The sequence below is a fragment of the Carica papaya genome, chromosome 1, assembly GCF_054855325.1.
Source record: "Carica papaya isolate Zhongbai chromosome 1, ASM5485532v1, whole genome shotgun sequence".
Classification (NCBI taxonomy): Eukaryota; Viridiplantae; Streptophyta; class Magnoliopsida; order Brassicales; family Caricaceae; genus Carica; species Carica papaya.
The window spans coordinates 14,643,148-14,655,429 of NC_142309.1; the positions used below are offsets into that span (position 1 = coordinate 14,643,148).

The 12,282-nt window shown below is 45.4% G+C and overlaps 23 pseudogenes; all 23 read right to left on the reverse strand.

Moving 5' to 3' along the window:
- Positions 1–553: 553 nt before the first annotated feature.
- LOC148270070 (5S ribosomal RNA) lies at positions 554–672 on the reverse strand (annotated as a pseudogene).
- A 206-nt stretch (positions 673–878) lies between these two features.
- On the reverse strand, positions 879–997 carry LOC148270071 (5S ribosomal RNA; annotated as a pseudogene).
- Positions 998–1,203: 206 nt separating this feature from the next.
- LOC148270072 (5S ribosomal RNA) lies at positions 1,204–1,322 on the reverse strand (annotated as a pseudogene).
- A 207-nt stretch (positions 1,323–1,529) lies between these two features.
- Positions 1,530–1,648, reverse strand: LOC148270073 (5S ribosomal RNA; annotated as a pseudogene).
- A 559-nt stretch (positions 1,649–2,207) lies between these two features.
- Positions 2,208–2,326, reverse strand: LOC148270074 (5S ribosomal RNA; annotated as a pseudogene).
- Positions 2,327–2,533: 207 nt separating this feature from the next.
- On the reverse strand, positions 2,534–2,652 carry LOC148270075 (5S ribosomal RNA; annotated as a pseudogene).
- Positions 2,653–3,214: 562 nt separating this feature from the next.
- Positions 3,215–3,333, reverse strand: LOC148270076 (5S ribosomal RNA; annotated as a pseudogene).
- A 207-nt stretch (positions 3,334–3,540) lies between these two features.
- On the reverse strand, positions 3,541–3,659 carry LOC148270077 (5S ribosomal RNA; annotated as a pseudogene).
- A 205-nt stretch (positions 3,660–3,864) lies between these two features.
- Positions 3,865–3,983, reverse strand: LOC148270078 (5S ribosomal RNA; annotated as a pseudogene).
- A 561-nt stretch (positions 3,984–4,544) lies between these two features.
- On the reverse strand, positions 4,545–4,663 carry LOC148270079 (5S ribosomal RNA; annotated as a pseudogene).
- Positions 4,664–5,221: 558 nt separating this feature from the next.
- LOC148270080 (5S ribosomal RNA) lies at positions 5,222–5,340 on the reverse strand (annotated as a pseudogene).
- Positions 5,341–5,904: 564 nt separating this feature from the next.
- On the reverse strand, positions 5,905–6,023 carry LOC148270081 (5S ribosomal RNA; annotated as a pseudogene).
- Positions 6,024–6,551: 528 nt separating this feature from the next.
- Positions 6,552–6,670, reverse strand: LOC148270082 (5S ribosomal RNA; annotated as a pseudogene).
- A 205-nt stretch (positions 6,671–6,875) lies between these two features.
- LOC148270083 (5S ribosomal RNA) lies at positions 6,876–6,994 on the reverse strand (annotated as a pseudogene).
- Positions 6,995–7,202: 208 nt separating this feature from the next.
- On the reverse strand, positions 7,203–7,321 carry LOC148270084 (5S ribosomal RNA; annotated as a pseudogene).
- Positions 7,322–7,528: 207 nt separating this feature from the next.
- LOC148270085 (5S ribosomal RNA) lies at positions 7,529–7,647 on the reverse strand (annotated as a pseudogene).
- Positions 7,648–7,852: 205 nt separating this feature from the next.
- Positions 7,853–7,971, reverse strand: LOC148270086 (5S ribosomal RNA; annotated as a pseudogene).
- Positions 7,972–8,178: 207 nt separating this feature from the next.
- On the reverse strand, positions 8,179–8,297 carry LOC148270087 (5S ribosomal RNA; annotated as a pseudogene).
- Positions 8,298–8,504: 207 nt separating this feature from the next.
- On the reverse strand, positions 8,505–8,623 carry LOC148270088 (5S ribosomal RNA; annotated as a pseudogene).
- A 206-nt stretch (positions 8,624–8,829) lies between these two features.
- LOC148270089 (5S ribosomal RNA) lies at positions 8,830–8,948 on the reverse strand (annotated as a pseudogene).
- A 206-nt stretch (positions 8,949–9,154) lies between these two features.
- On the reverse strand, positions 9,155–9,273 carry LOC148270090 (5S ribosomal RNA; annotated as a pseudogene).
- An 887-nt stretch (positions 9,274–10,160) lies between these two features.
- LOC148270091 (5S ribosomal RNA) lies at positions 10,161–10,279 on the reverse strand (annotated as a pseudogene).
- A 560-nt stretch (positions 10,280–10,839) lies between these two features.
- On the reverse strand, positions 10,840–10,958 carry LOC148270092 (5S ribosomal RNA; annotated as a pseudogene).
- Between the last annotated feature and the right edge of the window lie 1,324 nt (positions 10,959–12,282).

Here is a 12,282-nt window from a genome sequence, read left to right on the forward strand (position 1 = left end):
ACGCGCTACAAATACATACACACCTTCTCCTTTCTTCCCCCTCCCGTCATTTGTTTCCTTGTGCGTGCGCACCGCACCTCCCGTTCTCTTTCAAATATCAAGTAAAATGCCAAGGCGCCGTGACTCACATTTGTGAATAAACCTGCAGACCATAAGTTAAGTCGCGCGTAATGTCGAAAGAATCATCTGCAAAAAAATGGGTGCAACACGAGGACTTCTCAAGAAAACTGGTGAAATATAAGGACTTCGCAGGAGGTCATCCATCCTAGTACTACTCTCTCCCAAACACCCTTAACTTGCGGAGTTCTGATAGAATCCGTTGCATTAGTGCTAGTATGATCGCTCATGTTTCATTTTGCGCAACAAATACATACACTCTTTTTCCTTCCATCCCCTCTCCCGTAATTTGTTTCGTTGTGCGTGCACTCTACATCTCTCCTTCTCGTTCTAATATAAAGTAAAATGCCCCGGCACCGTGACTCACCTTTGCGAAAGAACCAGCGGTTCATAATTCCATTCGCGGGTAACGTCGAACGACCCATCCGAAAAAAAATGGATGCAACACGAGGACTTCCGAGGAGGTCACTCCTCCGAGTACTACTCTCGCCCAAGCACACTTAACTGCGGAGTTCTAATGAGATCCGGTGCATTAGTGCTGGTATGATCACAACTGTTTCATTTTGCGCTGCAAATACATACACTCTTTCTCCTTTCTTCCCCCACCCGTCATTTGTTTCCTAGTGTGTTCACGTTTCACCTCTCATTCTCGTTCTAATATCAATTAAAATGCCCATGCGTCTTGACTCACATTTGCGTATAAACCAGCAGACCATAGTTCCAGTCGCGCGTAATGTCGAACGACCCATCTGAAAAAAAAATGAGTGCAACACGAGAACTTCTCAGGAGGTAACCCATCCTTGTACTACTTTCGCCAAAGCACACTAAACTGCGGAGTTCTGATGGGATCTGGTACATTTGTGCTGGTATGATCGCATCTATTTCATTTCGTGCTGAAAATATATACACTCCTTCTCCTTCCCTCCCCCCTCCCGTCATTTGTTTCCTTGTGCGTTCACACAGCACCTCTTCTTCTCGTTCTAATATCGATTAAAATGCCCCTGCTTCTTGACTCACATTTGCGTATAAACCAGTCGACAATAGTTCCAGTCGCGCGTAACGTCGAACGACCTGTCTGAAAAAGAAATGGTGCGACACGAGGACTTCCCAAGAGGTAACCCATCCTTGTACTACTTTCGCCAAAGCACACTTAACTGCGGAGTTTTGATGGGATCCGGTGCATTTGTGCTGGTATGATCGCACCTGTTTCATTTGGTGCTGAAAATACATACACTCCTTCTCCTTCCCTCCCCCCTCCCGTCATTTGTTTCCTTGTGTGTTCACACTGCACCTCTCCTTCTTGTTCTAATATCGATTAAAATGCCCCTGCTTCTTGACTCACATTTGCATATAAACCAGCGGACCATAGCTTCAGTTGCGCATAACGTCGAATGACCCGTCTGAAAAAAAAATTAGTGCGACAAGAGGACTTCCCAAGAGGTCACCCATCCGAGTACTACTCTCGCCCAAGCACACTTAACTGCAGAGTTTTGATGGGATCCGGTGTTTTAGTGCTGGTATGATCGCAACTATTTAATTTCGCACTGCAAATACATACACTCATTCTCCTTTCTTTCCCCTCCCGTAATTTGTTTCCTTGTGCGTGCGCACAACACCTCCCGTTCTCGTTCTAATATCAAGTAAAATGCAACGGCGCCGTAACTCACATTTGCGAATAAACCTGGGGACCATAATTCAAGTCGCGCGCAACGTCGAAAGAATCATCTGCAAAAAAATGGGTGCAACACGAGAACTTCCCAAGAAAATGGGTGAAATAAATGGACTTTACAGGAGGTCACTCATCCTAGTACTACTCTCGCCCAAGCACCCTTAACTGCAGAGTTCTGATAGAATCAGTTGTATTAGTGCAGATATGATCGCCCATGTTTCATTCTGTACTGCAAATACATACACTCTTTTTCCTTCTATCCCCACTTCCGTGATTTGTTTCCTTGTGCGTGCACTTTGCATTTCTCCTTCTCGTTCTAATATCAAGTAAAATACGCTGGCACCGTGACTCACCTTTGCGAATTAACCAGCGGTTCATAATCCATTCGCACGTAACGTCGAACGACACATCCGAAAAAAAATTGGTGCAACAAGAGGACTTCCCAGGAGGACATCCATCCGAGTACTACTCTCGTCTAAGCACACTTAACTGCAGAGTTCTGATGGGATCCGGTGCATTAGTGCTGGTATGATCGCACCTGTTTATTTTCGCGCTGCAAATCCATACATTCCTTCTCCTTTCTTCCCCCTCCCGTCATTTGTTCCCTAGTGCGTTCACACTTCACCTCTCATTCTCGTTCTAATATCAATTAAAATGCCCCAGCGTCTTGACTCACATTTACGTATAAACCAGCAGACCATAGTTCCAGTCGTGCGTAACGTCGAACGACCCATCTGAAACAAAAAATGGGTGCAACATGAGAACTTCCCAGGAGGTAACCCATCATTGTACTACTTTCTCCAAAGCACACTTAACTGCGGAGTACTGATGGGATCTGGTGCATTTGTGCTGGTATGATCGCACCTGTTTCATTTCGTGCTGAAAATACATACACTCCTTCTCCTTCCCTCCCCCCACCCTTCATTTGTTTCCTTGTGCGTTCACACTGCACTTCTCATTCTCGTTCTAATATCGATTAAAATGCCCCTGCTTCTTGACTCACAATTGCGTATAAACCAGCGGACCACAGCTCCAATCGCGCGTAACGTCGAAAGAATCATCTGCAAAAAAATTAGTGCAACACGAGAACTTCCCAAGAAAATGGGAGAAATATAAGGACTTTGCAGGAGGTCACCCATCCTAGTACTACTCTCGCCCAAGCACCCTTAACTTGCGGAGTTCTGATAGAATCTGTTTCATTAGTGCTGATATGATCGCTCATGTTTCATTCTACGCTGCATATACATACACTCTTTCTCCTTTCATCCCCCCTCTCGTCATTTGTTTCCTTGTCCGTGCACTCTGCATCACTCCTTCTCATTCTAATATCAAGTAAAATGCTCCGGCACAGTGACTCACCTTTGCGAATGAACATGCGGTTCATAATTCCATTCGCGCGTATCGTCGAACGACCCATCCGAAAATAAATGGGTGCAACACGAGAACTTCCCAGGAGGTCACCCATCCGAGTACTACTCTCGCCCAAACAAAATTAACTGCGGAGTTATGATGGGATCCGATGCATTAGTGCTGGTATGATCGCACCTGTTTCATTTCACGATGCAAATACATACACTCCTTCTCCTTTCTTCCCCCTCCCGTCATTTTTTTCCTGGTGCGTTCACACTTCACCTCTCCTTCTCGTTCTAATATCAGTTAAAATGCCCATGCGTCTTAACTCACATTTGCGTATAAACCAGCGGACCATAGTTCTAGTCGCGCGTAACGTCGAAGGACCCATCTGAAAAAAAAAATGGGTGCAACACGAGAACTTCCCAGGAGGTAACCCATCCTTGTACTACTTTCGCCAAAGCACACTTAACTGCGGAGTACTGATGGGATCCGGTGCATTTGTGCTGGTATGATCGCACCTATTTCATTTCGTGCTGAAAATACATACACTCCTTCTCCTTCCCTCCCCCTCCCATCATTTGTTTCCTTGTGCGTTCACACTGCACCTCTCCTTCTCGTTCTAATATCGATTAAAATTCCCCTGCTTCTTAACTCACATTTGCGTATAAATCAGCGGACCATAGCTCCAGTCGCGTGTAACTTCGAACGACCCGTTTAAAAAAATATTGGTGCGACACGAGGACTTCCCAAGAGGTCACCCATCCGAGTACTACTCTCTCCCAAGTACATTTAACTGTGGAGTTCTGATGGGATCCGGTGCATTAGTGCTGGTATGATGGCACCAGTTTAATTTCGCCTTGCAAATATATACACTCTTTCTCCTTTCTTCCCCCTCCCGTCATTTGTTTCCTTGTGCGTGCGCACTGCACCTCCCGTTCTCGTTCTAATATCAAGTAAAATGCCACGACGCTGCGACTCACATTTGCGAATAAACCTGCGGACTATAATTCAAGTTGCGCGTAATGTCGAAAGAATCATCTGCAAAAAAGTGGATGCAACACGAGGATTTCCCAAGAAAATGGGTGAAATATAAAGACTTCGCAGGAGGTCACCCATCCTAGTACAACTCTCGCCTAAGCACCCTTAACTTGCGGAGTTCTGATAGAATCCGTTGCATTAGTGCTGGTATGATCGCTCATGTTTAATTCTGCGCTGCAAATACAATCACTCTTTCCCCTTCCATCCCCCCTCCCGTCATTTGTTTACTTGTGCGTGCACTCCGCATCTCTCCTTCTCATTCTAATATCAAGTAAAATGCTCCGGCACCGTGACTCACCTTTGCGAATGAACCAGCGGTTCATAATTCCATTCGCGTGTAACGTCGAACGACCCATCCGAGAAAAAATGGGTGCAACACGAGGACTTCCTAGGAGGTCACCAATCCGAGAACTACTCTCGCCCAAGCACACTTAACTGCAGAGGTCTGATGGGATCCGGTGCATTAGTGCTGGTATGATCGCACCTGATTAATTTCGCGCTGCAAATACATTTACTCCTCCTTTCTTCCCCCTCCCGTCATTTGTTTCCTTGTGTGTGCGCACTGAACCTCCCGTTCTCGTTCAAATATCAAGTAAAATGCCACGTTGCCGTGACTCACATTTGCAAATAAACCTGCGGACCATAATTCAAGTCGCGAGTAACGTCGAAAGAATCATCTGCAAAAAAATGGGTGCAACACGAGGACTTCCAAAGAAAATGGGTGAAATATAAGGACTTTGCAGGAGGTCACCCATCCTAGTACTACTCTCACCCAAGCACCCTTAACTTGCGGAGTTCTGATAGAATCCGTTGCATTAGCTCTGGTATGATCGTTCAAGTTTCATTCTGCGCTGCAAATACATACACTCTTTCTCCTTCCATCCCCCCTCCCGTCATTTGTTTCCTTGTGCGTGCACTCTGCATCTCTTCTTCTCGTTCTAATATCAAGTAAAATGCCCCGGCACCATGACTCACCTTTGCGAATGAACCAACGGTTCATAATTCCATTCGCGCGTAACATCGAACGACCCATCCGAAAAAAAATAAGTGCAACATGAGGACTTCCCAGGAGGTCACCCATCCGAGTACTATTCTCGCCCAAGCACACTTAACTATGGAGTTCTGATGGGATCCGGTGCATTAGTGCTAGTATGATGGCACCTATTTCATTTCGCGCTGCAAATACATACACTCCTTCTCCTTTCTTCCCTCTCCCGTCATTTGTTTTCTTGTGCGTGAGCACTGCACCTCCCGTTCTCGTTCAAATGTCAAGTAAAACGCTACGGTGCTGTGACTCACATTTGCGTATAAACCAGCGGACCATAGTTTTAGTCCCGCGTAACGTCGAACGACCCATCTGAAAAAAAAAAATGGATGCAACACGAGAACTTCCCAAGAAAATGGGTGAATTATAAGGACTTCGCAGTAGGTCACACATCCTAGTACTACTCTCACCCAAACACCCTTAACTTTTGGAGTTCTGATAGAATCCGTTGCATTAGTGCTGGTATGATCGCTCATGTTTCATTCTGCGCTACAAATACATAAACTCTTTCTCCTTCCATCCCCCCTCAAGTCATTTGTTTCCTTGTGCGTGCACTCTCTATCTCTCCTTCTCGTTTTAATATCAAGTAAAATGCCCCGGCACCATGACTCACCTTTGCGAATGAACCAGCGGTTCATAATTCCATTCGCACGTAATGTCGAATGACCCATCCGAAAAAAAATGGATGCAACACGAGGACTTCCCTGGAGGTCTCCCATCCGAGTACTACTCTCGCCCAAACACACTTAACTGCGGAGTTCTGATAGGATCCAGTGCTTTAGTGTTGGTATGATCGCACCTGTTTAATTTCGCGCTGCAAATATATACACTCTTTCTCCTTTCTTCCCCCTTCCGTCATTTGTTTCCTTGTGCATGCGCACTACACCTCCATTTCTAGTTCAAATATCAAGTAAAATGCCACGGCACCGTGACTCACATTTGCGAATAAACCTGCGGACCATAATTTAAGTCGCGCGCAACGTCGAAAGAATCATCTACAAAAAAAATGGGTGCAACTTGAGAACTTCCCAAGAAAATGGGTGAAATATAAGGACTTCACAGGAGGTCACCCATTCTAGTACTACTATCGCCCAAGTACCCTTAACTTGCGGAGTTCTGATAGAATCCATTGCATTTGGTGCTGAAAATACATAGACTCCTTCTCTTTCCCTCCCCCCTCCCATAATTTGTTTCCTTGTGCGTTCACACTGCACCTCTCCTTCTCGTTCTAATATCGATTAAAATGCTCCTGCTTCTTGACTCACATTAGCGTTTAAACTAGCGGACCATAGTTCTAGTGTAACGTCGAACGACCCGTCTGAAAAAATATTGGTGCGACACGAGGACTTCCCAAGAGGTCACCCATCCGAGTAATAGTCTCGCCCAAGCACACTTAACTACGGAGTTCTAATGGGATCTGCTGCTTTTGTGCTGGTATGATCGCACCTGTTTAATTGCGCACTGCAAATACATACACTCCTTGTCCTTCTTCCCCCTTCCGTCATTTGTTTCCTGCTGCGTTCAAACTTCACCTCCCGTTCTTGTTCTAATATCAATTAAAATGTCCCTGCGTTTTGACTCACATTTACGTATAAATCAGCGGACCATAGTTCCAGTCTTGCGTAAAGTCGAACGACCCATCTGAAAAAAAAAAGGATACAACACGAGAACTTCCCAGGAGGTAACCTATCCTTGTACTACTTTCGCCAAAGCACACTTAACTGCGGAGTTCAGATGGGATCCGGTGCATTTATGCTGGTATAATCGCACCTGTTTCATTTCGTGTTGAAAATACATACACTCATTCTCCTTCTCTCCCCCCCTCCCATCATTTGTTTCCTTCTGCGTTCACACTGCACCTCTCATTCTCGTTCTGATATCGATTAAAATGCCCCTGCTTCTTGACTCACATTTGCGAATGAACCAGCGGTTCATAATTCAATTCGCACGTAACGTCGAATGACCCATCCGAAAAAAATATTGGTGAAACACGAGGACTCCTTAGGAGGTTACCCATCCGAGTACTACTCTCGCCCAAGCACACTTAACTACGAAGTTCTGATGGGATTCGGTGCATTAATGCTGGTATGATCGCTCATGTTTCATTTTGCGCTACAAATACATACATTCCTTCTCATTTCTTCCCCCTCCCGTCATTTGTTTCCTGGTGCGTTCACACTTCACCTCTCCTTCTTGTTCTAATATCAATTAAAATTCCCCTGCGTCTTGATTCACATTTGTGTATAAACCAGCGGACCATAGTTCCAGTGACGTGTAACGTCGAACGAACCATCTGAAAAAAAAAATGGGTGCAATACGAGAACTTCCCAGGATGTAACCCATCCTTGTACTACTTTCGCCAAAGCACACTTAACTGCGGAGTTCTGATGGGATCCGGTGCATTTGTGCTGGTATGATCACATCTGTTTCATTTCGTGCTGAAAATACATACACTCCTTCTCCTTCCCTCCCCCCTCCCATTATTATTTTTCTTGTGCGTTCACACTGCACCTCTCATTCTCGTTCTAATATCGATTAAAATGCTCTTGCTTTTTGACTCACAATTGCGTATAAACCAGCGGACCATAGTTCCAGTCGCGGGTACGTCGAACGACCCGTCTGAAAAAAAATTGGTGCGACACGAGGACTTCCCAAGAGGTCAACCATCCGAGTACTACTCTCACCCAAGCAAACTTAACTACAGAGTTCTGATGGGATCTGGCGCATTAGTGCTGGTATGATCGCACCTGTTTAAATGCGCGCTGCAAATACATACACTCCTTGTCCTTTCTTCCCCCTCCCGTCATTTGTTTCCTGGTGAGTTCAAACTTCACCTCCTGTTCTCGTTCTAATATCAATTAAAATGTCCTTGCGTCTTGACTCACATTTGCGTATAAACCAGCAAACCATAGTTCCAGTCGCGCGTAAAGTCGAACGACCCATCTGGAAAAAAAAATGGGTGCAACACGAGAACTTCCCAGGAGGTAACCCATCCTTGTATTACTTTCGCCAAAGCACACTTAACTGCGGAGTTCTGATGGGATCTGGTGCATTTGTGCTGGTATGATCGCACCTGTTCCATTTCGTGCTGAAAATACATACACTCCTTTTCCTTCTCTCCTCCCTCCCATCATTTGTTTTCTTGTGCGTTCACACTGCACCTCTCCTTCTCGTTCTAATATCGATTAAAATGCCCCTACTTCTTGACTCACCTTTGCGAATGAACCAGCGGTTCATAATTCCATTTGCGCGTAACGTCAAACGACCTATCCGAAAAAAAAATTAGTGCAACACGAGGACTCCCTAGGAGGTCACCCATCCGAGTACTACTCTCGCCCAAGCACACTTAACTGCGGAGTTTCGATGGGATCCGGTGCATTAGTGCTGGTATGATCGCACCTGTTTGATTTCGCGCTGCAAATAAATGCACTCCTTCTCCTTTCATCCCCCTCCCGTCATTTGTTTCCTTGTGTGTTCACGCTTCACCTCTCCTTCTCGTTCCAATATCAGTAAAAATGCCCCTGCGTCTTGACTCACATTTGCGTATAAACCAGCGGACCATATTTCCAGTCGCGCGTAACGTCGAACGACCCATCTGAAAAAGAAATGGGTGCAACACGAGAACTTCCCAGGAGGTAACCCATCATTGTACTACTTTCCCCAAAGCACACTTAACTGCGGAGTACTGATGGGTTCCGGTGCATTTGTGCTGGTATGATCGCAACTGTTTCATTTTGTGCTAAAAATATATACACTCATTCTCCTTCCCTCCTCCCTCCCATCATTTGTTTCCTTGTGCGTTCACAGTACACCTCTCCTTCTCGTTCGAATATCAATTAAAAGGCCCCTGCTTCTTGACTCACATTTGTGTATAAACCAGCTGACCATAGTTTCAGTCACGCATAACGTCGAACGACCCGTCTGAAAAAAAATTGGTACGACACGAGGACTTCCAAGGAGGTCACCCATCCAAGAACTACTCTCGCCCAAGCACACTTAACTGCGGAGTTCTAATGATATCCGGTGCATTAATGCTGGTATGATCGCACCTGTTTAATTTCGCGCTGTAAATACATACACTCCTTCTCCTTTCTTCCCCATCCTGTCATTTGTTTCCTTGTGTGTGCGCACTGTACCTCCCGTTCTCGTTCTAATATCAAATAAAATGCCACGGCACCGTGACTCACATTTGCGAATAAACCTGTGGACCATAATTCAAGTCGCGCGTAATGTCGAAAGAATCTTCTGCAAAAAAATGGGTGCAACACGAGGACTTCCCAAGAAAATGGGTGAAATATAAGGACTTCGCAGGAGGTCACCCATCCTAGTACTACTCTTGCCCAAGCACCCTTAACTTGCGGAGTTCTGAAAGAATCCATTGCATTAGTCCTGGTATGATAGCTCATGTTTCATTCTGCGCTGCAAATACATACACTCTTTCTCCTTCCATCCCCCCTCTCGTCGTTTGTTTCCTTGTGCGTGCGCACTGCACCTCCCGTTCTCGTTCAAATATCAAGTTTAATGCCACGGCGCCGTGACTCACATTTGCGAATAAACCTGTGGACCATAATTCAAGTCGCGCGTAACGTCAAAAGAATCATCTGCAAAAAAATGGGTGAAATATAAGGACTTCGCAGGAGGTCACCCATCCTAATACTACTCTCGCACAAGCACCCTTAACTTGGGGAGTTCTAATAGATTTCGTTGCATTAGTTCTGGTATGATTGCGCATGATTCATTCTGTGCTGCAAATACATACACTCTTTCTCCTTCCATCCCCTCTCCCGGCATTTGTTTCCTTGTGCGTGCACTATGCATCTCTCTTTCTCGTTCTAATATAAAGTAAAATGCCCCGGCACCGTGACTCACCTTTGTGAGTGAATCAGCAGTTCATAATTCCATTCGCGTGTAACGTCGAACGACCCATTAGAAAAAAAATGGGTGCAACACGAGGACTTCCCAGGAGGTCACCCATTTGAGTACGTCTCTCGCACAAGAACACTTAACAGCGGAGTTTTGATGGGATCCGGTGCTTTAGTGCTGGTATGATCGCACCTATTTAATTTCGCGCTGCAAATACTTACACTCCTTCTCATTTCTTCCCCCTCTCGTCATTTGTTTCCATGTTCGTGCGCATGCACCTCCCGTTCTAGTTCAAATATCATGTTTAATGCTACGGCGACGTGACTGACATTTGCAAATAAACCTGCGGACCATAATTCAAGTCGCGCGTAACGTCGAAAAAATCATCTGCAAAAAAAGTGTTGCAACATGAGGACTTCCAAAGAAAATGGGTAAAATATAAGGACTTCGCAGGAGGTCACCCATCCTAGTACTACTCTCGCCCAAGTACCCTTAACTTGCGGAGTTTTGATAGAATCCGTTGCATTAGTGCTGGTATGATCGCTCATGTTTCATTCTGCGCTGCAAATACATACACTCTTTCTCCTTCCATCCCCCCTCCCGTCATTTGTTTCCTTGTGCGTGCACTCTGCATCTCCCCTTCTCGTTCTAATATCAAGTAAAATGCCCCTGCACTGTGACTCACCTTTGCGAATGAACCAGTGGTTCCTAATTCCATTCGCGCGTAACATCAAACGACCCATCCGAAAAATAATGGGTGCAACACGAGGACTACCCAGGAGGTCACCCATCCGAGTACTACTCTCGCCCAAGCACACTTAACTGCGGAGTTTTGATGGTATCCGGTGCTTTAGTGCTGGTATGATTGCACCTGTTTATTTTCGCGCTGCAAATACATACACTCCTTCTCCTTTCTTCCCCCTCCTGTCATCTGTTTCCTTGTGCGTGCGCACTGCACCTCCCGTTCTTGTTCAAATATCAAGTAAAATGCCACAGCGCCGTGACTCAGATTTGCGAATAAACCTGCAAACCATAATTCAAGTCGCGCGTAATGTCGAAAGAATCTTCTGCAAAAAAATGGGTGCAACACGAGAACTTCTCAAGAAAATGGGTCAAATATAAGGACTTCGCAGGAGGTCACCCATCCTAGTACTACTCTCGCCCAAGCACCCTTAACTTATGGAGTTCTGATAGAATCCGTTACATTAGTTCTGGTATGATCGCTCATGTTTCATTTTGCGCTGCAAATACATACACTCTTTCTCCTTCCATCCCCCCTCCCGTAATTTGTTTCCTTGTGCGTGCACTCTGCATCTCTCCTTCTCGTTCTAATATCAAGTAAAATGCACCGGCACCGTGACTCACCTTTGCGAATGAACCAACGGTTCATAATTTCATTAGTGCGTAATATCGAACGACCCAACAAAAAAAAATAGGTGCAAAACGAGGAATTCCCAGGAGGTCACTAATCCGAGTACTACTCTCGCCCAAGCTCACTTAACTGCAGAGTTCTGATGGGATTCGGTGCATTAGTGTTGGTACGATTACTCATGTTTAATTTTACGCTGCAAATACATACACTCCTTCTACTTTCTTCCCCCTCCCGTTATTTGTTTCCTGGTGCGTTCACACTTCACCTCTCCTTCTCGTTCTAATATCAATTAAAATTCCCCTGTGTCTTGATTCACATTTGCATATAAACCAGCGGACCATAGTTCCAGTGGCGCGTAACGTCGAACTACCAATCTGAAAAAAAAAGGGTGCAATACGAGAACTTCCCAAGATGTAACCCATCCTTGTACTACTTTCACCAAAGAACACTTAATTACGTAGTTCTGATGGGATCCGGTGCATTTGTGCTGGTATAATCGCACCTGTTTCATTTCGTGCTGAAAATACATACACTCCTTCTCCTTCTCTCCCCCCTCCCATCATTTGTTTCCTTGTGCGTTCACACTGCACCTCTCATTCTCGTTCAAATATAGATTAAAATGCCCCTGCTTCTTGACTCACATTTGCGTATAAACCAGCGGACCATAGTTCCAGTCGCGCATAACGTCGAATGACCCGTCTGAAAAAAAATTGGTGCGACACGAGGACTTCGCAGGAGGTCACCTATCCTAGTACAACTCTCGCCCAAACACCCTTAACTTGCGGAGTTCTGATAGAATCCGTTGCATTAGTGCTGGTATGATCG